Genomic DNA, 21382 nt, shown 5'->3' on the forward strand with positions numbered 1-21382 from the left:
TAGGGTTTAGGTAGTGCAGTGGTGTTTCGGTAGCGTAGGGGGAATTGCTGGGGATAGTGTTTTAGTGTTTAGGGTAGTGCAGTGGTGCTTGGGTAGTGTAGGGGGTCATGCTGGGGGTATTGTTTTAGGGTTTAGGGTAGTTCAGTGGTGTTTGTGTAGTGTAGGGAGAAGTGTTTAGGGTAGTGCAGTGGTCTTTGGGTAGTGATGGGGTCGTGCTGGGGGTCATGTTTTAGGGTTTAGGGTATTGCAGGGTCTTTGGGTAGTGTAGGGGTTTGTGCTGGGGTAGCGTTTAGGGAAGTGCAGTGGTGTTCGAGTAGTGTAGGGGGTCGTGCTGGGGGTAGTGTTTTAGGGTTTCGGGCAGTGCAGTGGTGTTTGGGTAGTGTGTAGGGGGTCATGCTGGGGGTAGTGTTTTAGGGTTTAGGGTAGTTCAGTGGTGTTTGGGTAGTGTAGGGGGTCGTGCAGGGTTAGTGTTTTAGGATTTAGGGTAGTGTAGTGGTGTTTGGGTAGTGTAGGGGGTCGTGCTGGGGGTAGATTTAGGGTTTAGGGTAGTGCAGTGCTATTTGGGTAGTGTAGGGAGTCATGCTGCGGGGAGTGCTTTAGGGCTTAGGGTAGTGCAGTGGTGTTTGGGTATTGTAGGGGGTTGTGCTGGGGGTAGTGTTTTAGGGTTTTCGTGTAGTGCAGTGGTGTTTGGATAGTGTAGGGGGTCGTGCTGGGGTAGTGGTTTAGGGTTTAGGGTAGTGCAGTGGTGTTTGGGTAGTGTAGGGGTACTGATGGGGGTAGTGTTTTAGGATAGTGCAGTGGTGTTTGGGTAGTGTAGGGGGCACTGCTGGGGGTAGTGTTTTAGTGTTTAGGGTAGTGCAGTGGCCTTTGGGTAGTGTAGGGGGTCGTGCTGGGGGTGGTGTTATAGGGTTTAGGGCAGTGCAGTGGTGTTAGGGCAGTGTAGGGGGTAGTCCACGGGGGTGGTGTTTTAGGGTTTAGGACAGTGCAGTGGTGTTCGGGCAGTGTAGGTGGTCATGCTGGGGGTGGTGTTTTAGGGTTTAGGGCAGAGCAGTGGTGTTCGGGCAGTGGAGGGGGTCATGCTGGGGGTGGTGTTTTAGGGTTCAGGGCAGAGCAGTGGTGTTCGGGCAGTGTAGGGGGTCGTGCTGGGGGTGGTGTTATAGGGTTTAGGGCAGAGCAGTGGTGTTTGGGCAGTGTGGGGGTTCGTGCTGGGGGAGGTGTTTGAGGGGTTAGGGCAGAGCAGTGGTGTTCGGGCAGTGTAGGGGGTCGTGCAGCTGGGTGGTGTTTTAGGGTTTAGGGTAGTGCAGTGGTGTTTCGGTAGTGTAGGGGGAACTGCTGGGTGTAGTGTTTTAGGGTTTAGGTAGTGCAGTGGTGTTTCGGTAGCGTAGGGGGAACTGCTGGGGATAGTGTTTTAGTGTTTAGGGTAGTGCAGTGGTGCTTGGGTAGTGTAGGGGGTCATGCTGGGGGTATTGTTTTAGGGTTTAGGGTAGTTCAGTGGTGTTTGTGTAGTGTAGGGGGAAGTGTTTAGGGTAGTGCAGTGGTCTTTGGGTAGTGATGGGGTCGTGCTGGGGGTCATGTTTTAGGGTTTAGGGTATTGCAGGGTCTTTGGGTAGTGTAGGGGTTTGTGCTGGGGTAGCGTTTAGGGAAGTGCAGTGGTGTTCGAGTAGTGTAGGGGGTCGTGCTGGGGGTGGTGGTTTTTGGGTTTAGGGCAGAGCAGTGGTGTTTGGGTAGTGTAGGGGGTTGTGCTGGGGGTAGTGTTTTAGGGTTTCGGGCAGTGCAGTGGTGTTTGGGTAGTGTGTAGGGGGTCATGCTGGGGGTAGTGTTTTAGGGTTTAGGGTAGTTCAGTGGTGTTTGGGTAGTGTAGGGGGTCGTGCAGGGTTAGTGTTTTAGGATTTAGGGTAGTGTAGTGGTGTTTGGGTAGTGTAGGGGGTCGTGCTGGGGGTAGATTTAGGGTTTAGGGTAGTGCAGTGCTATTTGGGTAGTGTAGGGAGTCATGCTGCGGGGAGTGCTTTCGGGCTTAGGGTAGTGCAGTGGTGTTTGGGTATTGTAGGGGGTCGTGCTGGGGGTAGTGTTTTAGGGTTTTCGTGTAGTGCAGTGGTGTTTGGATAGTGTAGGGGGTCGTGCTGGGGTAGTGGTTTAGGGTTTAGGGTAGTGCAGTGGTGTTTGGGTAGTGTAGGGGTACTGATGGGGGTAGTGTTTTAGGATAGTGCAGTGGTGTTTGGGTAGTGTAGGGGGCACTGCTGGGGGTAGTGTTTTAGGGTTTAGGGTAGTGCAGTGGTGTTTGGATAGTGTGAGGGGTACTGCTGTGGTAGTGTTTTAGGGTTTAGGGTAGTGCAGTTGTGTTTGGGTAGTGTAGGGGGTCGTGCTGGGGTAGTGTTTTAGGGTTTACGGAAGTTCAGTGGTGTTTGGGTAGTGTAGGGGGTTGTGCTGGGATAGTGTTTTAGGTTTAGGGTAGTGCAGTGGTGTTTGGGTAGTGTAGGGGGTCGTGCTGGGGTAGGGGTTTAGGGTAGTGCAGTGGTGTTTGGGTATTGTAGGGGGTCGTGCTAAGGCTAGATTTAGGGTTTAGTGCAGTGCAGTGGTGTTTGGGTAGTGTAGGGGGTCATGCTGGGGTAGATTTAGGGTTTAGGGTAGTGCAGTGGTGTTTGGGTAGTGTAGGGGGTCGTGCTGGGGTAGTGGTTTAGGGTTTAGGGTAGTGTAGTGGTGTTTGGGTAGTATAGGGGTACTGCTGGGGGTAGTGTTTTAGGGTAGTAAAGTGGTGTTTGGGTAGTGTAGGGAGTTGTGCTGTGGGGAGTGTTTTAGGGTTTAGGGTAGTGCAGTGGTGTTTGGGTAATGGGTCGTGCTGGGGGTAGTGTTTTAGGGTTCAGGGTAGTGCAGTGCTCTTTGGCTATTGTTAGGGGTGGTGCTGGGGGTAGTGTTTTAAGGTTTATGGTAGTGCAGTGGTGTTTGGGTCGTGTAGGGGGTCGTGCTGGGGTAGTGTTTTAGGGTTTAGGGTAGTGCAGTGGTGTTAGGGTAGTGTAGGGGGTCGTGCGGGGGGTAGTGTTTTAGGGTTTAGGGTAGTGCAGTGGTCTTTGGGTAGTGTCGGGGGTCGTGCTGGGGTAGTGTTTTGGGTTTAGGGTAGTGCAGTGGTGTTAGGGTAGTGTAGGGGGTCGTGCGGGGGGTAGTGTTTTAGTGTTTAGGGTAGTGCAGTGGCCTTTGGGTAGTGTAGGGGATCGTGCTGGGGGTGGTGTTATAGGGTTTAGGGCAGTGCAGTGGTGTTAGGGCAGTGTAGGGGGTAGTCCACGGGGGTGGTGTTTTAGGGTTTAGGACAGTGCAGTGGTGTTTGGGCAGTGTAGGTGGTCATGCTGGGGGTGGTGTTTTAGGGTTTAGGGCAGAGCAGTGGTGTTCGGGCAGTGGAGGGGGTCATGCTGGGGGTGGTGTTTTAGGGTTCAGGGCAGAGCAGTGGTGTTCGGGCAGTGTAGGGGGTCGTGCTGGGGGTGGTGTTATAGGGTTTAGGGCAGAGCAGTGGTGTTTGGGCAGTGTGGGGGTTCGTGCTGGGGGAGGTGTTTTAGGGGTTAGGGCAGAGCAGTGGTGTTCGGGCAGTGTAGGGGGTCGTGCAGCTGGGTGGTGTTTTAGGGTTTAGGGCAGTGCAGTGGTATTCGGGCAGTGTAGGGGTCGTGCTGGTGGTAGTGTTTTAGGGTTTAGGGTAGTGCAGTGGTGTTTGTGTAGTGTAGGGGGTCATGCTTGGGGTAGATTTAGGGTTCATGGTAGTGCAGTGGTGTTTGGGTAGTGTAGGGAGTTGAGCTGTGGGGAGTGTCTTAGAGTTTAGGGTAGTGCAGTGCTGTTTGGGTAGTGTAGGGGGTCGTGCTGGGGGTAGTGTTTTAGGGTTTACGGAAGTTCAGTGGTGTTTCGGTAGTGTACGGGGTAGTGTTTTAGGGTTTAGCGTAGTGCAGTGGTGTTTGGGTAGTGTAGGGGGTCGTGCTGGGGTAGGGGTTTAGGGTAGTGCAGTGGTGTTTGGGTAGTGTAGGGGGTCGTGCTAAGGCTAGATTTAGGGTTTAATGTAGTGCAGTGGTGTTTGGGTAGTGTAGGGGGTCATGCTGGGGGTAGATTTAGGGTTTAGGGTAGTGCAGTGGTGTTTGGGTAGTGTAGGGGGTCATGCTGGGGTAGTGGTTTAGGGTAGTGCAGTGATGTTTGGGTAGTGCAGGGGTACTGCTGGGGGTAGTGTTTTAGGGTAGTGCAGTGGTGTTTGGGTAGTGTAGGGAGTTGTGCTGTGGGGAGTGTTTTAGGGTTTAGGGTAGTGCAGTGGTGTTTGGGTATTGTCGTGCAGGGGGTAGTGTTTTAGGGTTCAGGGTAGTGCAGTGGTCTTTGGCTAGTGTAGTTGGTGGTGCTGGGGGTAGTGTTTTTTAGGTTTATGGTAGTGCAGTGGTGTTTGGGCCGTGTAGGGGGTCGTGCTGGGGTACTGTTTTAGGGTTTAGGGTAGTGCAGTGGTCTTTGGGTAGTGTCGGGGGTAGTGTTTTATTGTTTAGGGTAGTGCAGTGGTGTTTGGATAGTGTAGGGGGTACTGCTGGGGGTAGGGTTTCAGGGTTTAGAGTAGTGCAGTGGTGTTTAGGTAGTGTAGGGGCACTGCTGGGGGTAGTGTTTTAGGATAGTGCAGTGGTGTTTTGATAGTGTGAGGGGTACTGCTGTGGTAGTGTTTTAGGGTAGTGAAGTGGTGTTTGGGTAGTGTAGGGGGTCGTGCTGGGGCTAGTGTTTTAGGGTTTAGGGTTGTGCAGTGGTGTTTGTGTAGTGTAGAGGGTAGTGTTTTAGGGTAGTGCAGCGGTGTTTGTGTAGTGTAGGGCGTTGTGTTTTAGGGTTTAGGGTTGTGCAGTGGTCTTTGGGTAGTGTAGGGGGTCGTGTGGGATGCAGTGCTTTAGGGTTTACGGTAGTGCAGTGGTCTTTGGGTAGTGTAGGGGGTCGTGCTGGGGGTAGTGTTTTAAGGTTTATGGTTTTGCAGTGGTGTTTGGGTAGTGTAGGGGGTTTTGCTGGGGGGAAGTGTTTTAGGGTTTAGGGTAGTGCAGTGGTGTTAGGGTAGTGTAGGGTGTCGTGCGGGGGAAGTGTTTTAGGGTTTAGGGTAGTGCAGTGGCCTTTGGGTAGTGTAGGGGGTCATGCTGGGGGTAGTTTTATAGGGTTTAGGGCAGTGCAGTGGTGTTCGGGCAGTGTAGGGGGTCATCCACGGGGGTGGTGTTTTAGGGTTTAGAGCAGTGCAGTGGTGTTCGGGCAGTGTAGGTGGTCATGCTGGGGTGGTGTTTTAGGTTTCAGGGCAGAGCAGTGGTGTTCAGTCAGTGTAGGGGGTCATGCTGGGGGTGGTGTTATAGGGCTTAGGGCAGAGCAGTGGGTAGTGTCGGGGGTCGTGCTGGGGGTAGTGTTTTAGTGTTTAGGGTGGTGCAGTGGTGTTTGGGTAGTGTAGGGGGTACTGCTGGGGGTAGGGTTTTAGGGTTTAGAGTAGTGCAGTGGTGTTTCGGTAGTGTAGGGGGTACTGCTGGGGGTACTGTTTTAGGGTTTAGTGTAGTGCAGTGGTGTTTGGGTAGTGTAGGGGGTCGTGCTGGGGGTAGGTATAGGGTTTAGGGTAGTGCAGTGGTGTTTGGGTAGCGCAGGGAGTTGTGCTGTGGGGAGTGTTTTAGGGTTTAGGGTAGTGCAGTGGTGTTTGGGTATTGTCGTGCAGGGGGTAGTGTTTTATGGTTCAGGGTAGTGCAGTGGTCTTTGGCTAGTGTAGTTGGTGGTGCTGGGGGTAGTGTTTTTTAGGTTTATGGTAGTGCAGTGGTGTTTGGGCCGTGTAGGGGGTCGTGCTGGGGTACTGTTTTAGGGTTTAGGGTAGTGCAGTGGTCTTTGGGTAGTGTCGGGGGTAGTGTTTTATTGTTTAGGGTAGTGCAGTGGTGTTTGGATAGTGTAGGGGGTACTGCTGGGGGTAGGGTTTCAGGGTTTAGAGTAGTGCAGTGGTGTTTAGGTAGTGTAGGGGCACTGCTGGGGTAGTGTTTTAGGATAGTGCAGTGGTGTTTTGATAGTGTGAGGGGTACTGCTGTGGTAGTGTTTTAGGGTAGTGAAGTGGTGTTTGGGTAGTGTAGGGGGTCGTGCTGGGGCTAGTGTTTTAGGGTTTAGGGTTGTGCAGTGGTGTTTGTGTAGTGTAGAGGGTAGTGTTTTAGGGTAGTGCAGCGGTGTTTGTGTAGTGTAGGGCGTTGTGTTTTAGGGTTTAGGGTTGTGCAGTGGTCTTTGGGTAGTGTAGGGGGTCGTGTGGGATGCAGTGCTTTAGGGTTTACGGTAGTGCAGTGGTCTTTGGGTAGTGTAGGGGGTCGTGCTGGGGGTAGTGTTTTAAGGTTTATGGTTTTGCAGTGGTGTTTGGGTAGTGTAGGGGGTTTTGCTGGGGGGAAGTGTTTTAGGGTTTAGGGTAGTGCAGTGGTGTTAGGGTAGTGTAGGGTGTCGTGCGGGGGAAGTGTTTTAGGGTTTAGGGTAGTGCAGTGGCCTTTGGGTAGTGTAGGGGGTCATGCTGGGGGTAGTTTTATAGGGTTTAGGGCAGTGCAGTGGTGTTCGGGCAGTGTAGGGGGTCATCCACGGGGGTGGTGTTTTAGGGTTTAGAGCAGTGCAGTGGTGTTCGGGCAGTGTAGGTGGTCATGCTGGGGTGGTGTTTTAGGTTTCAGGGCAGAGCAGTGGTGTTCAGTCAGTGTAGGGGGTCATGCTGGGGGTGGTGTTATAGGGCTTAGGGCAGAGCAGTGGTGTTTAGGAAGTGTGGGGGTTCGTGCTGGGGGAGGTGTTTTAGGGGTTAGGGCAGAGCAGTGGTGTTCGGGCAGTGTAGGGGGTCGTGCAGCTGGGAGGTGTTTTAGGGTTTAGGGCAGTGCAGTGGTATTCGGGCAGTGTAGGGGTTGTGCTGGTGGTAGTGTTTTAGGGTTTAGGGTTGTGCAGTGGTGTTTGTGTAGTGTAGAGGGTAGTGTTTTAGGGTAGTGCAGCGGTGTTTGTGTAGTGTAGGGCGTTGTGTTTTAGGGTTTAGGGTTGTGCAGTGGTCTTTGGGTAGTGTAGGGGGTCGTGTGGGATGCAGTGCTTTAGGGTTTACGGTAGTGCAGTGGTCTTTGGGTAGTGTAGGGGGTCGTGCTGGGGGTAGTGTTTTAAGGTTTATGGTTTTGCAGTGGTGTTTGGGTAGTGTAGGGGGTTTTGCTGGGGGGAAGTGTTTTAGGGTTTAGGGTAGTGCAGTGGTGTTAGGGTAGTGTAGGGTGTCGTGCGGGGGAAGTGTTTTAGGGTTTAGGGTAGTGCAGTGGCCTTTGGGTAGTGTAGGGGGTTTTGCTGGGGGGAAGTGTTTTAGGGTTTAGGGTAGTGCAGTGGTGTTAGGGTAGTGTAGGGTGTCGTGCGGGGGAAGTGTTTTAGGGTTTAGGGTAGTGCAGTGGTGTTTGGGTAGTGTAGGGAGTCATGCTGCGGGGAGTGTTTTAGGGTTTAGGACAGTGCAGTGGTGTTCGGGCAGTGTAGGGGGTCATCCACGGGGGTGGTGTTTTAGGGTTTAGGGCAGTGCAGTGGTGTTCGGGCAGTGTAGGTGGTCATGCTAGGGGTGGTGTTTTAGGTTTCAGGGCAGAGCAGTGGTGTTCGGTCAGTGTAGGGGGTCATGCTGGGGGTGGTGTTATAGGGCTTAGGGCAGAGCAGTGGTGTTTAGGCAGTGTGGGGGTTCGTGCTGGGGGAGGTGTTTTAGGGGTCAGGGCAGAGCAGTGGTGTTCGGGCAGTGTAGGGGGTCGTGCAGCTGGGAGGTGTTTTAGGGTTTAGGGCAGTGCAGTGGTATTCGGGCAGTGTAGGGGTTGTGCTGGTGGTAGTGTTTTAGGGTTTAGGGTAGTGCAGTGGTGTTTGTGTAGTGTAGGGGGTCATGCTTGGGGTAGATTTAGGGTTTAGGGTAGTGCAGTGGTGTTTGTGTAGTGTATGGGGTTGTGCTGGGGGTAGCGTTTTAGGGTTTAGGGCAGTGCAGTGGTGTTTGTGTAGTGTAGGGGGTCGTGCTGGGGATAGTGTTTTAGGGTTTAGGGTAGTGCAGTGGTGTTTTGGTAGTGTAGGGGGTCGTGCTGGGGTAGGGGTTTAGGGTAGTGCAGTGGTGTTTGTGTAGTGTAGGGGGTCGTGCTGTGGGGAGTGTTTTCGAGTTTAGGGTAGTGCAGTGGTGTTTGGGCAGTATAGGGGGTCGTTCTGGGGTAGTGGCTTAGGGTTTAGGGTAGTGCAGTGGTGTTTGGGTAGTATAGGGGTACTGCTGGGGGTAGTGTTTTAGGGTAGTGCAGTGGTGTTTGGGTAGTGTAGGGAGTTGTGCTGTGGGGAGTGTTTTAGGGTTTAGGATAGTGCAGTGGTGTTTGGGTAGGGGGTCGTGCTGGGGGGGGGTGTTTTAGGGTTCAGGGTAGTGCAGTGGTCTTTGGCTAGTGTAGGAGGTGGTGCTGGGGGTAGTGTTTTAAGGTTTATGGTAGTGCAGTGGTGTTTGGGTCATGTAGGGGGTCGTGCTGGGGTAGTGTTTTAGGGTAGTGCAGTGGTCTTTGGGTAGTGTCGGGGGTCGTGCTGGGGGTAGTGTTTTAGTGTTTAGGGTAGTGCAGTGGTGTTTGGGTAGTGTAGGGGGTACTGCTGGGGGTACTGTTTTAGGGTTTAGTGTAGTGCAGTGGTGTTTGGGTAGTGTAGGGGGTCGTGCTGGGGGTAGGTTTAGGAATTAGGGTAGTGCAGTGGTGTTTGGGTAGTGTAGGGAGTCATGCTGCGGGGAGTGTTTTAGGGTTTAGGGTAGTGCAGTGGTGTTTGGGTAGTGTAGGTGTTGGACCCGGCCTCGTAGTATGGCCCTACGTGCCCCCGCACCACCGAAACCTGGTACCTGCAGCCCCAAGCACACAGCCCAGCCGACCCTCCCCACCAGGACACACGCACCCGACCCGGACATCCCCGTCCATGGCCTCTCTCCTTTCGGCCACCCCGGGCCCGCGTGCCCACTTCATGCACCAAGATGGCCGCCCGGCCCCAGCGCGACCCGGGCCTAGAGGTGCCACTCCGGCTGGAGGACATCACGCTTCCAGGGGATGAGAGAGGGAGGAGCAGTTTCTATCGCACCTCTGAACTCCCCTGGGACGATGGGTTTCGATTGGCCCTCCGGCCTCCCTGAGGGCTGGCTCCATACCTGCTGGGTGTCTGGGACTCCTCCCGACCCGGCCCTGAATGGATCAAAAGACAATGACAGAAAATCCAGACAAGCGACCCCCAGGTGACAAGACCCCTGCCTGCACAGACTCCGGACATCAAAGAGCGGTCGACCTATAACAAGGGGTGCTCTGGGTCTGTCCGGCAGATTCGACGCTGGAACAACGAGAGCCTGCCGACGTGGTCGCGGCTCCTGGAACTTGGACCCACCTGAGCCTGCTGAGTGACTCGCGGCTCCTTGAAGATCGTAAGACCTCCGAACTTGTACCTGAGCCTGCTGAGTGACTCGCGGCTCCTTGAAGATCGTAAGACCGCCGAACTTGTACCTGAGCCTGCTGAGTGACTCGCGGCTCCTTGAAGATCGTAAGACCTCCGAACCTGTACCTGAGCCCGCTGAGTGACTCGCGGCTCCGACAGACTCTCACGGTCCCGCCGGACCCCGACTACAACAACGTATCCCCCAGCTCGAGGATTGTGAGCTGTGCGCCGGATACGTCCCTGCCTTGAACCTTTGCCAGAGACTGTCCCGCTACCCCCTACCCCTTCCGAGACTCATTGAGCCCGTGCTCTCCTTGTACATATTTGCAGTGATAACCTACTTGATAAAGATTGATTTCTAAGAACCCACGGTGTGGTCACTCTGTGTCGTGTGGTGCCAGAAGTACGATCCTAGATACGAGATTCCTCCCCCTGGGGAGTCTCCCGCCAGTGCCCGGCTACGGTACTTCGAGCGTGGGTCTCAGGGTAGTCCGGACCCCTTTCCGGGCTCCTCTGAGGTCGCCGTCTAACATTGGTGGCAAGCGACGGGATTCGGGCCCATCACCTAGAGATCGTACCGTGAACGACGGACGCACTACCGACAAAGATGGCAGAAGGAAGCGCCATGAGCCCCGCAGAAACCAACGCCAACAGGGTGTTCCAGGTGGAGCATCTAGAAGAATACACACACAAAGAGCTAAAGCAATTTTGCAAAGAACTTAAAATCGCTACCACCGGTCTCAACACTAAAGAAGATTTGCAGAAAGCACTGAAAACTTGGGTGGATACCGGGGCCTCCCGCCCGGAAGGCACGGGGGAGCGCCCCGACGAAGCCGAACCCCCCCAAAGTGAAAGCAGCAGCAATCAGGTGCGAGGCATCGTACCAGACGGGGGCCTATCCCCGGAAGAACTCGCGGACAGAGAGAGAAGCCGCAATCATGAACTCGAGTTAGCCAAACTCAAAATCGAAGGCGAATTGAAGTTAGCGGAAAAAAAGCTAGCAGTAGAGCAAATGCGTGTACAAGGCGAACTGGAAGAAAAGAAGCTCCAACAGGAGCACGAAGGAAGGAAGCTCCAACTGGAGCATGAACGCAGCTTGAAGGAACTCGAGCTCAAGGCCAGAAATGAGGAAGGGAGGCCCCCGGGAAACCGAGAGACGGCCTCCCCAGCGGAACAGAAGGTCCACATCCCCAAGGACGTGGTCAAAGAATATTATAAAAACGATGACATTCAACAATGGTTCAGGGCCTACGAGGTCGCCATGACCTCCCATCGGGTCCCGCAGAAGGACTGGGGGGCGGGGTTGTGGGGGCGGTTTCTGAGCGAAGGAAGGGACACCCTGCTCGACCTACCCCTCTCCCTGCAGACCTCCTACAGCCACATGAAAGAGGCTCTACTCACAAGATACGGCCTCACCCCAGAAATGTACCGTCAGCGATTCCGGGACTGCAGGAAGATCCCGGCCACCACCTGGGTGGAGTATGTAAACTTTTTCAGTCGGGCCTTCGATGGGTGGATCAAGGGCAGCAAAGTCACCACCCTTGCCGAACTCACCGACCTCATGTTGTGGGAACACCTGGCTGCGAACTGCTTCATAGAACTACGTCAGCATCTGCTTGACAGCAAACTCACAGATCCCAGGAAGCTGGCTGTGGAGGCCGACCGCTGGACCAACACCCGGGTCTCCCGGGGCATGGTAGGAGAGTACCCCCGAGCCAGTCAGGGACCACCCCACCAGAGAGGGGGAGGGAACCAGGGAGGGCCGAGAGAGTCCCAGCCTAGCCCCCCGAAAACACAACCTCCACCTTTCCCGGCGCCCCCCCCACCAGTGACAGGGCCCCCTGGGAGACGGGGACACCGGGTGACCGTCACGTGTTTCCGTTGCCAGAAACCCGGGCACTACGCCAATGACCCAGAGTGCCCCATGGCCACCCAAGTCTCCCCTACCACCCCTGCGAGACAGATAGCCAACGTAGCCCTGGGGGAGGAGGTTGAGGAAACCGAGGAGTGGGAACCCGCAGCGATGGCCCTAGTATCCCTGGGAGATAGGGAGATGATCCCTGGTAGCCTCCTACCCTCCAACACAAAGAAATACGGGCAGCTCGTCAAGATCAATGGCCACCAAGTAGAGGCCCTGCGGGACACCGGGGCCAGTATCACCGGTGTCCTCAGGCACCTAGTCCCCGAGGAGCAGATCCTCCCCAACGTCTTTTGCCCCGTAATTTCCACAGACAATAGAGAAAGTATGTGTCAGGTAGCCCTGGTGCCGTTTGAGTGGGGAGGGGTGATAGGTAAACTCAAGGTTGCCGTAAGAACCTCCCAGCCGGTCGACTGCCTCTTAGGGAACGACCTGGAGAGTTCTCCCTGGAAGCACGTCGAGCGCAAGGCCCACCTAGGAATGATGGGACTCCCCGAGTGGGTGTGCGCCACCACCCGATCTATGTCAGCCCGACTCACTCCCCGGAGAGAAGTCGAAAGCACCCCGATCGAAGAGACCAGAACAGTCCCCGCCGAGGGTCCTCCCGTCCCCCCATCAGAAGGGTCCGTCGCCAGCGACGAACCCGCACCATCCGACCCCGCCCCGGTCCCCGAGTTGGGAGATCTACCCGAATTGGCCCAATGGCGCCACGAGGGCGGGCCCACCCGGGAAGAATTTTGCCGGGAGCAAGCCACTTGTCCTTCCCTGGTCGGGCTGCGGCGCCAGGCCGAGGGCCAAGCCGCAGGTGACCAGACCGGGACGCACCGAATCTATTGGGAAAATAACATTTTGTACAGTGAGCAGAAGTCGGTGGAGCTGGGGTCCGGACGGGTACTGGTGGTACCCCTCCGCTTCCGAGACTTCCTCCTGGGCTTAGCCCACGACGTCCCCCTCGCCGGCCACCTGGGTCAGGACAAGACCTACAGCCGTCTCGTGACCCATTTTTACTGGCCTAGAATGAGAGCAGCGGTAGAAGCCCACTGCAAGTCCTGCCCCACGTGCCAGGCTAGTGGGAAGAGTGGGGGGAAGCGCAAGGCTCCCCTCCAACCCTTCCCGGTCGTCAGTACCCCTTTCGAACGAGTCGGAATCGACATCGTGGGACCACTGGACCCCCCCACCTCCCAAGGTCACCGTTTCATCTTGGTCCTAGTGGATCACGCCACCCGCTATCCTGAGGCTATTCCCCTACGCACCATCACGGCCCCCGTGGTGGGCCGGGCCCTGATGGGGATCTTTTCCAGGGTGGGTTTTCCCCGCGAGGTTGTGAGCGATCGCGGCACTAATTTTATCTCGAAATATATGACGTCCCTGTGGCAACAATGTGGGGTGTCCTATAAGTTCACCACCCCGTACCATCCCCAAGGGAACGGACTAGTAGAAAGGTTTAATAGGACTTTGAAAGGGATGATCGCTGGCCTAGAAGAGCCCCTCCGGCGTAAGTGGGACGTCCTGCTCCCCTGCCTCTTGTTCGCTTACCGGGAGGTCCCCCAGAAGTCCTTAGGGTTCAGCCCGTTTGAATTACTCTATGGACACCCCGTCCGAGGTCCCCTCAGTTTGGTTAAGGAAGGGTGGGAGGCAGCACCCCAGACCACCCCCGAGATGTGTTCCAGTACGTCCTGGCCCTCCGGAACCAGACCAGGAAGTTCCGAGAACTGGCCGAGGCCAACCTGGAGGCAAGCCAAGAAGATATGAAGCGCTGGTACGACCAGAATGCCACTCTGGTCGAGTTCCCGCCGGGCCAGCAGGTGTGGGTCATGGCCCCCGTGAAGCCTGGCGCCCTCCAGGACAGGTGGACTGGGCCCTACAAAGTGGTTGAGCGGAAGAGTCAAGTCACATACTTGATGGACGTCTAGTCGCCTCGGGATCCCCTCCGGGTCCTTCACGTGAACCGCCTCAAGCCTCACTTCGTGCGGACAGAACTGAGCCTCCTGCTGGCCACCGATGACGGGGCCGAAGATGAGTCTGATCCCCTCCCGGACCTCCTGTGTGTCAAGGAGCAGGATGGCTCCGTGGAAGGAGTGAACCTCTCCCCAGCCCTCACTGCCCAGCAACAAGCGGACTGCCGCCAGCTCCTAAGACAATTTTCCGACCTCTTCTCCCTGACCCCCCGGGTCACCGACTGGTGTGTTCATGACGTGGACACCGGGGACAGCCCGCCGGTGAGACACCGAGCCTACCGAGTTCCTGATCGGGTCCGGTCCTGCATTCAAGCTGAAGTCTCGAAGATGTTGACCCTGGGGGTGATCGAGCCATCTGACAGTCCCTGGGCCAGCCCCGTGGTCCTGGTCCCGAAGGCGGCGGCCCCCGGTGTCGCCCCCGAGCTCCGATTCTGCGTGGACTACCGGGGGCTCAATGACGTTACCCGAGCCAATGCCCACCCCATTCCACGAGCCGACGAACTCATTGACCGACTAGGGGCAGCCCGGTTCCTCAGCACATTCGACCTCACCTGCGGATACTGGCAGATTGCGCTCACCGAGGGGGCCAAGGAGCGGTCCGCCTTCTCCACCCCCGATGGGCACTACCACTTCCGCGTAATGCCCTTCGGAATGAAAAATGCCCCGGCCACTTTCCAGCGACTGGTGAATAGAGTCCTGGCCGGGCTAGAGCAGTTCAGCGCGGCATATCTGGACGACATCGCTGTTTTCAGTTCAGAATGGAGTGAGCACCTCCAGCACCTCCGGAGGGTGCTAACCGCCCTGCGCCAGGCAGGCCTCACAGTAAAAGCCAGCAAGTGCCAGATCGGGCAAGGATCCGTAGTCTACCTGGGGCACCAGGTCGGGAGCGGCCAGGTCGCCCCTCTACAGCCAAAGATCGACGCCATCCTGGCCTGGAAACCACCCATCACCCAAACGGAGGTCCGAGCCTTTCTGGGACTCACTGGCTACTACCGAAGATTCATTCGGGGGTATGGCAGCCTTGTCGGCCCCCTCACAGAACTCACGTCTAAAAGACAGCCAAAGAAGGTGCAGTGGACGGCTGCCTGCCAGGAACCTTTCGATGCCCTAAAGAAAGCCATGTGTACTGCCCCCGTCCTCCAGGCTCCCGACTACTCCAAGGAGTTTATAGTCCAGACCGATGCCTCCGAGCATGGCATTGGGGCCGTCCTGTCCCAAGTGAATGACCAAGGCCTAGACCAGCCCGTCGCCTTCCTCAGTCGGCGGCTGTTGCCCCGAGAACAGAGATGGAGCACCATAGAGCGCGAAGCCTTTGCTGTGGTCTGGGCACTCAAAAAGCTACGACCCTACCTGTTCGGCACCCATTTCAGAGTCCAAACTGACCATCGGCCCTTGCGATGGCTCATGCAGATGCGAGGAGAAAACCCCAAGCTACTGCGGTGGTCAATCTCCCTCCAGGGGATGGATTTCACCGTAGAACATCGCCCTGGTACGGACCACGCCAACGCTGACGGCCTCTCCCGGTTCTTCCGCCTCAGCGAAGAGAACCCCCCAAGATGATGGGCAGTTCTCTCCGGCTTTCAGCTGGGGGGGACGCGTGTTGGACCCGGCCTCGTAGTATGGCCCTACGTGCCCCCGCACCACCGAAACCTGGTACCTGCAGCCCCAAGCACACGGCCCAGCCGACCCTCCCCACCAGGACACACGCACCCGACCCGGACATCCCCGTCCATGGCCTCTCTCCTTTCGGCCACCCCGGGCCCGCGTGCCCACTTCATGCACCAAGATGGCCGCCCGGCCCCAGCGCGACCCGGGCCTAGAGGCGCCACTCCGGCTGGAGGACATCACGCTTCCAGGGGATGAGAGAGGGAGGAGCAGTTTCTATCGCACCTCTGAACTCCCCTGGGACGATGGGTTTCGATCGGCCCTCCGGCCTCCCTGAGGGCTGGCTCCATACCTGCTGGGTGTCTGGGACTCCTCCCGACCCGGCCCTGAAAGGATCAAAAGACAATGACAGGAAATCCCGACAAGCGACCCCCAGGTGACAAGACCCCTGCCTGCACAGACTCCGGACATCAAAGAGGGGTCGACCTATAACAAGGGGTGCTCTGGGTCTGTCCGGCAGATTCGACGCTGGAACAACGAGAGCCTGCCGACGTGGTCGCGGCTCCTGGAACTTGGACCCACCTGAGCCTGCTGAGTGACTTGCGGCTCCTTGAAGATCGTAAGACCTCCGAACTTGTACCTGAGCCTGCTGAGTGACTCGCGGCTCCTTGAAGATCGTAAGACCTCCGAACTTGTACCTGAGCCTGCTGAGTGACTCGCGGCTCCTTGAAGATCGTAAGACCGCCGAACTTGTACCTGAGCCTGCTGAGTGACTCCCGGCTCCTTGAAGATCGTAAGACCTCCGAACCTGTACCTGAGCCCGCTGAGTGACTCGCGGCTCCGACAGACTGTCACGGTCCCGCCGGACCCCGACTACAACAACGTATCCCCCAGCTCGAGGATTGTGAGCTGTGCGCCGGATACGTCCCTGCCTTGAACCTTTGCCAGAGACTGTCCCGCTACCCCCTACCCCTTCCGAGACTCATTGAGCCCGTGCTCTCCTTGTACATATTTGCAGTGATAACCTACTTGATAAAGATTGATTTCTAAGAACCCACGGTGTGGTCACTCTGTGTCGTGTGGTGCCAGAAGTACGATCCTAGATACGAGATTCCTCCCCCTGGGGAGTCTCCCGCCAGTGCCCGGCTACGGTACTTCGAGGGTGGGTCTCAGGGTAGTCAGGACCCCTTTCCGGGCTCCTCTGAGGTCGCCGTCTAACAGTAGGGGGTCGTGCTGGGGGTAGTGTTTCAGGGTTTAGGGTAGTGCAGTGGTGTTTGGGATTGTAGGAAGAGGTGCTGGGGAGTGTTTTAGGGTTTAGGGTAGTGCAGTGGTGTTTGTGTAGTGTAGGGGGTCATGCTGGGCGTAGTGTTTATGGGGTTTAGTGTAGTGCAGTGGTGTTTGAGTAGTGTAGGGGGTCGTGCTGGAGGTAGTCAATTAGGGTTTAGGGTAGTGCAGTGGTGTTTGGGTAGTGTAGGGGGTCGTGCTGGGGGTAGTGTTTTAGGGTTTAGGGTAGTGCAGTGGTTTTTGGGTAGTGTAGGGGGTCGTGCTAAGGCTAGATTTAGGGTTTAGTGTAGTGCAGTGGTGTTTGGGTAGTGTAGGGGGTACTGCTGGGGGTAGGGTTTTAGGGTTTAGAGTAGTGCAGTGGTGTTTGGGTCGTGTAGGGGATCGTGCTGGGGTAGTGTTTTAGGGTTTAGGGTAGTGCAGTGGTGTTAGGGTAGTGTAGGGGGTCGTGCTGGGGTAGTGTTTTAGGGTAGTGCAGTGGTCTTTGGGTAGTGTCGGGGGTCGTGCTGGGGGTAGTGTTTTAGTGTTTAGGGTGGTGCAGTGGTGTTTGGGTAGTGTAGGGGGTACTGCTGGGGGTAGGGTTTTAGGGTTTAGAGTAGTGCAGTGGTGTTTCGGTAGTGTAGGGGGTACTGCTGGGGGTACTGTTTTAGGGTTTAGTGTAGTGCAGTGGTGTTTGGGTAGTGTAGGGGGTCGTGCTGGGGGTAGGTATAGGGTTTAGGGTAGTGCAGTGGTGTTTGGGTAGCGCAGGGAGTTGTGCTGTGGGGAGTGTTTTAGGGTTTAGGGTAGTGCAGTGGTGTTTGGGTATTGTCGTGCAGGGGGTAGTGTTTTAGGGTTCAGGGTAGTGCAGTGGTCTTTGGCTAGTGTAGGGGGTGGTGCTGGGGGTAGTGTTTTTTAGGTTTATGGTAGTGCAGTGGTGTTTGGGCCGTGTAGGGGGTCGTGCTGGGGTACTGTTTTAGGGTTTAGGGTAGTGCAGTGGTCTTTGGGTAGTGTCGGGGGTAGTGTTTTATTGTTTAGGGTAGTGCAGTGGTGTTTGGATAGTGTAGGGGGTACTGCTGGGGGTAGGGTTTCAGGGTTTAGAGTAGTGCAGTGGTGTTTAGGTAGTGTAGGGGCACTGCTGGGGGTAGTGTTTTAGGATAGTGCAGTGGTGTTTTGATAGTGTGAGGGGTACTGCTGTGGTAGTGTTTTAGGGTAGTGAAGTGGTGTTTGGGTAGTGTAGGGGGTCGTGCTGGGGCTAGTGTTTTAGGGTTTAGGGTTGTGCAGTGGTGTTTGTGTAGTGTAGAGGGTAGTGTTTTAGGGTAGTGCAGCGGTGTTTGTGTAGTGTAGGGCGTTGTGTTTTAGGGTTTAGGGTTGTGCAGTGGTCTTTGGGTAGTGTAGGGGGTCATGTGGGATGCAGTGCTTTAGGGTTTACGGTAGTGCAGTGGTCTTTGGGTAGTGTAGGGGGTCGTGCTGGGGGTAGTGTTTTAATGTTTATGGTTTTGCAGTGGTGTTTGGGTAGTGTAGGGGGTTTTGCTGGGGGGAAGTGTTTTAGGGTTTAGGGTAGTGCAGTGGTGTTAGGGTAGTGTAGGGTGTCGTGCGGGGGGTAGTTTTATAGGGTTTAGGGCAGTGCAGTGGTGTTCGGGCAGTGTAGGGGGTCATCCACGGGGGTGGTGTTTTAGGGTTTAGGGCAGTGCAGTGGTGTTCGGGCAGTGTAGGTGGTCATGCTGGGGGTGGTGTTTTAGGGTTCAGGGCAGAGCAGTGGTGTTCGGTCAATGTAGGGGGTCATGCTGGGGGTGGTGTTATAGGGCTTAGGGCAGAGCAGTGGTGTTTAGGCAGTGTGGGGGTTCGTGCTGGGGGAGGTGTTTTAGGGGTTAGGGCAGAGCAGTGGTGTTCGGGCAGTGTAGGGGGTCGTGCAGCTGGGAGGTGTTTTAGGGTTTAGGGCAGTGCAGTGGTATTCGGGCAGTGTAGGGGTCGTGCTGGTGGTATTGTTTTAGGGATTAGGGTAGTGCAGTGGTGTTAGTGTAGTTTAGGGGGTCATGCTTGGGGTAGGTTTAGGGTTTAGGGTAGTGCAGTGGTTTTTGTGTAGTGTATGGGGTCGTGCTGGGGGTAGTTTTTAGGGTTTAGGGCAGTGCAGTGGTGTTTGTGTAGTGTAGGGGGTCATGCTGGGGATAGTGTTTAGGGTTTAGGGTAGTGCAGTGGTGTTTGGGTAGTGTAGGGGGTCGTTCTGGGGTAGTGGTTTAGGGTTTAGGGTAGTGCAGTGGTGTTTGGGTACTGCTGGGGGTAGTGTTTTAGGGTAGTGCAGTGGTGTTTGGGTAGTGTAGGGAGTTGTGCTGTGGGGAGTGTTTTAGGGTTTAGGGTAGTGCAGTGGTGTTTGGGTAGGGGGTCGTGCTGGGGGTAGTGCAGTGGTCTTTGGCTAGTGTAGGAGGTGGTGCTGGGGGTAGTGTTTTAAGGTTTATGGTAGTGCAGTGGTGTTTGGGTTGTGTAGGGGGTCGTGCTGGTGTAGTTTTTTAGGGTTTAGGGTAGTGCAGTGGTGTTAGGGTAGTGTAGGGGGTCGTGCTGGGGGTAGTGTTTTAGGGTTTAGGGTAGTGCAGTGGTCTTTGGGTAGAGTCGGGGGTCCTGCTGGGGGTAGTGTTTTAGTGTAGGGGGTCATGCAGTGGTGTTTAGGTAGTGTAGGGGGTACTGCTGGGGGTAGGGTTTCAGGGTTTAGAGTAGTGCAGTGGTATTTCGGTAGTGTAGGGGGTCCTGCTGGGGGTACTGTTTTAGGGTTTAGGGTAGTGCAGTGGTGTTTGGGTAGTGTAGGGGGTCGTGCTGGGGGTAGATTTAGGGTTTAGGGTAGTGCAGTGGTGTTTGGGTATTGTAGGGAGAGGTGCTGGGGGAGTGTTTTAGGGTTTAGGGTAGTGCAGTGGTGTTTGTGTAGTGTAGGGGGTTGTGCTGGGGGTAGTGTTTTAGGGTAGTGCAGTGGTGTTTGGGTAGTGTACGGAGTACTGCTGGGGGTTGGGTTTTAGGATTTAGGGTAGTGCAGTGGTGTTTGGGTAGTGTAGGGGCTCGTGCTGGGGGCAGTGTTTTAGAGTTTAAGGTAGAGCAGTGGTGTTCGGGTATTGTAGGAAGAGGTGCTGGGGAGTGTTTTAGGGTTTAGGGTAGTGCAGTGGTGTTAGGGTAGTGTAGGGGGTCGTGCTGGGGTAGTGTTTTAGGGTAGTGCAGTGGTCTTTGGGTAGTGTCGGGGGTCGTGCTGGGGGTAGTGTTTTAGTGTTTAGGGTAGTGCAGTGGTGTTTGGGTAGTGTAGGGGGTACTGCTGGGGGTAGGGTTTTAGGGTTTAGAGTAGTGCAGTGGTGTTTCGGTAGTGTAGGGGGTACTGCTGGGGGTACTGTTTTAGGGTTTAGTGTAGTGCAGTGGTGTTTGGGTAGTGTAGGGGGTCGTGCTGGGGGTAGGTATAGGGTTTAGGGTAGTGCAGTGGTGTTTGGGTAGTGCAGGGAGTTGTGCTGTGGGGAGTGTTTTAGGGTTTAGGGTAGTGCAGTGGTGTTTGGGTATTGTCGTGCAGGGGGTAGTGTTTTAGGGTTCAGGGTAGTGCAGTGGTCTTTGGCTAGTGTAGGGGGTGGTGCTGGGGGTAGTGTTTTTTAGGTTTATGGTAGTGCAGTGGTGTTTGGGCCGTGTAGGGGGTCGTGCTGGGGTACTGTTTTAGGGTTTAGGGTAGTGCAGTGGTCTTTGGGTAGTGTCGGGGGTAGTGTTTTATTGTTTAGGGTAGTGCAGTGGTGTTTGGATAGTGTAGGGGGTACTGCTGGGGGTAGGGTTTCAGGGTTTAGAGTAGTGCAGTGGTGTTTAGGTAGTGTAGGGGCACTGCTGGGGGTAGTGTTTTAGGATAGTGCAGTGGTGTTTTGATAGTGTGAGGGGTACTGCTGTGGTAGTGTTTTAGGGTAGTGAAGTGGTGTTTGGGTAGTGTAGGGGGTCGTGCTGGGGCTAGTGTTTTAGGGTTTAGGGTTGTGCAGTGGTGTTTGTGTAGTGTAGAGGGTAGTGTTTTAGGGTAGTGCAGCGGTGTTTGTGTAGTGTAGGGCGTTGTGTTTTAGGGTTTAGGGTTGTGCAGTGGTCTTTGGGTAGTGTAGGGGGTCGTGTGGGATGCAGTGCTTTATGGTTTACGGTAGTGCAGTGGTCTTTGGGTAGTGTAGGGGGTCGTGCTGGGGGTAGTGTTTTAAGGTTTATGGTTTTGCAGTGGTGTTTGGGTAGTGTAGGGGGTTTTGCTGGGGGGAAGTGTTTTAGGGTTTAGGGTAGTGCAGTGGTGTTAGGGTAGTGTAGGGTGTCGTGCGGGGGGTAGTTTTATAGGGTTTAGGGCAGTGCAGTGGTGTTCGGGCAGTGTAGGGGGTCATCCACGGGGGTGGTGTTTTAGGGTTTAGGGCAGTGCAGTGGTGTTCGGGCAGTGTAGGTGGTCATGCTGGGGGTGGTGTTTTAGGGTTCAGGGCAGAGCAGTGGTGTTCGGTCAATGTAGGGGGTCATGCTGGGGGTGGTGTTATAGGGCTTAGGGCAGAGCAGTGGTGTTTAGGCAGTGTGGGGGTTCGTGCTGGGGGAGGTGTTTTAGGGGTTAGGGCAGAGCAGTGGTGTTCGGGCAGTGTAGGGGGTCGTGCAGCTGGGAGGTGTTTTAGGGTTTAGGGCAGTGCAGTGGTATTCGGGCAGTGTAGGGGTCGTGCTGGTGGTATTGTTTTAGGGATTAGGGTAGTGCAGTGGTGTTAGTGTAGTTTAGGGGGTCATGCTTGGGGTAGGTTTAGGGTTTAGGGTAGTGCAGTGGTTTTTGTGTAGTGTATGGGGTCGTGCTGGGGGTAGTTTTTAGGGTTTAGGGCAGTGCAGTGGTGTTTGTGTAGTGTAGGGGGTCATGCTGGGGATAGTGTTTAGGGTTTAGGGTAGTGCAGTGGTGTTTGGGTAGTGTAGGGGGTCGTTCTGGGGTAGTGGTTTAGGGTTTAGGGTAGTGCAGTGGTGTTTGGGTACTGCTGGGGGTAGTGTTTTAGGGTAGTGCAGTGGTGTTTGGGTAGTGTAGGGAGTTGTGCTGTGGGGAGTGTTTTAGGGTTTAGGGTAGTGCAGTGGTGTTTGGGTAGGGGGTCGTGCTGGGGGTAGTGCAGTGGTCTTTGGCTAGTGTAGGAGGTGGTGCTGGGGGTAGTGTTTTAAGGTTTATGGTAGTGCAGTGGTGTTTGGGTTGTGTAGGGGGTCGTGCTGGTGTAGTTTTTTAGGGTTTAGGGTAGTGCAGTGGTGTTAGGGTAGTGTAGGGGGTCGT

The sequence above is a fragment of the Triturus cristatus genome, chromosome 8 (assembly GCF_964204655.1).
Source record: "Triturus cristatus chromosome 8, aTriCri1.1, whole genome shotgun sequence".
In the NCBI taxonomy this organism is placed as follows: domain Eukaryota; kingdom Metazoa; phylum Chordata; class Amphibia; order Caudata; family Salamandridae; genus Triturus; species Triturus cristatus.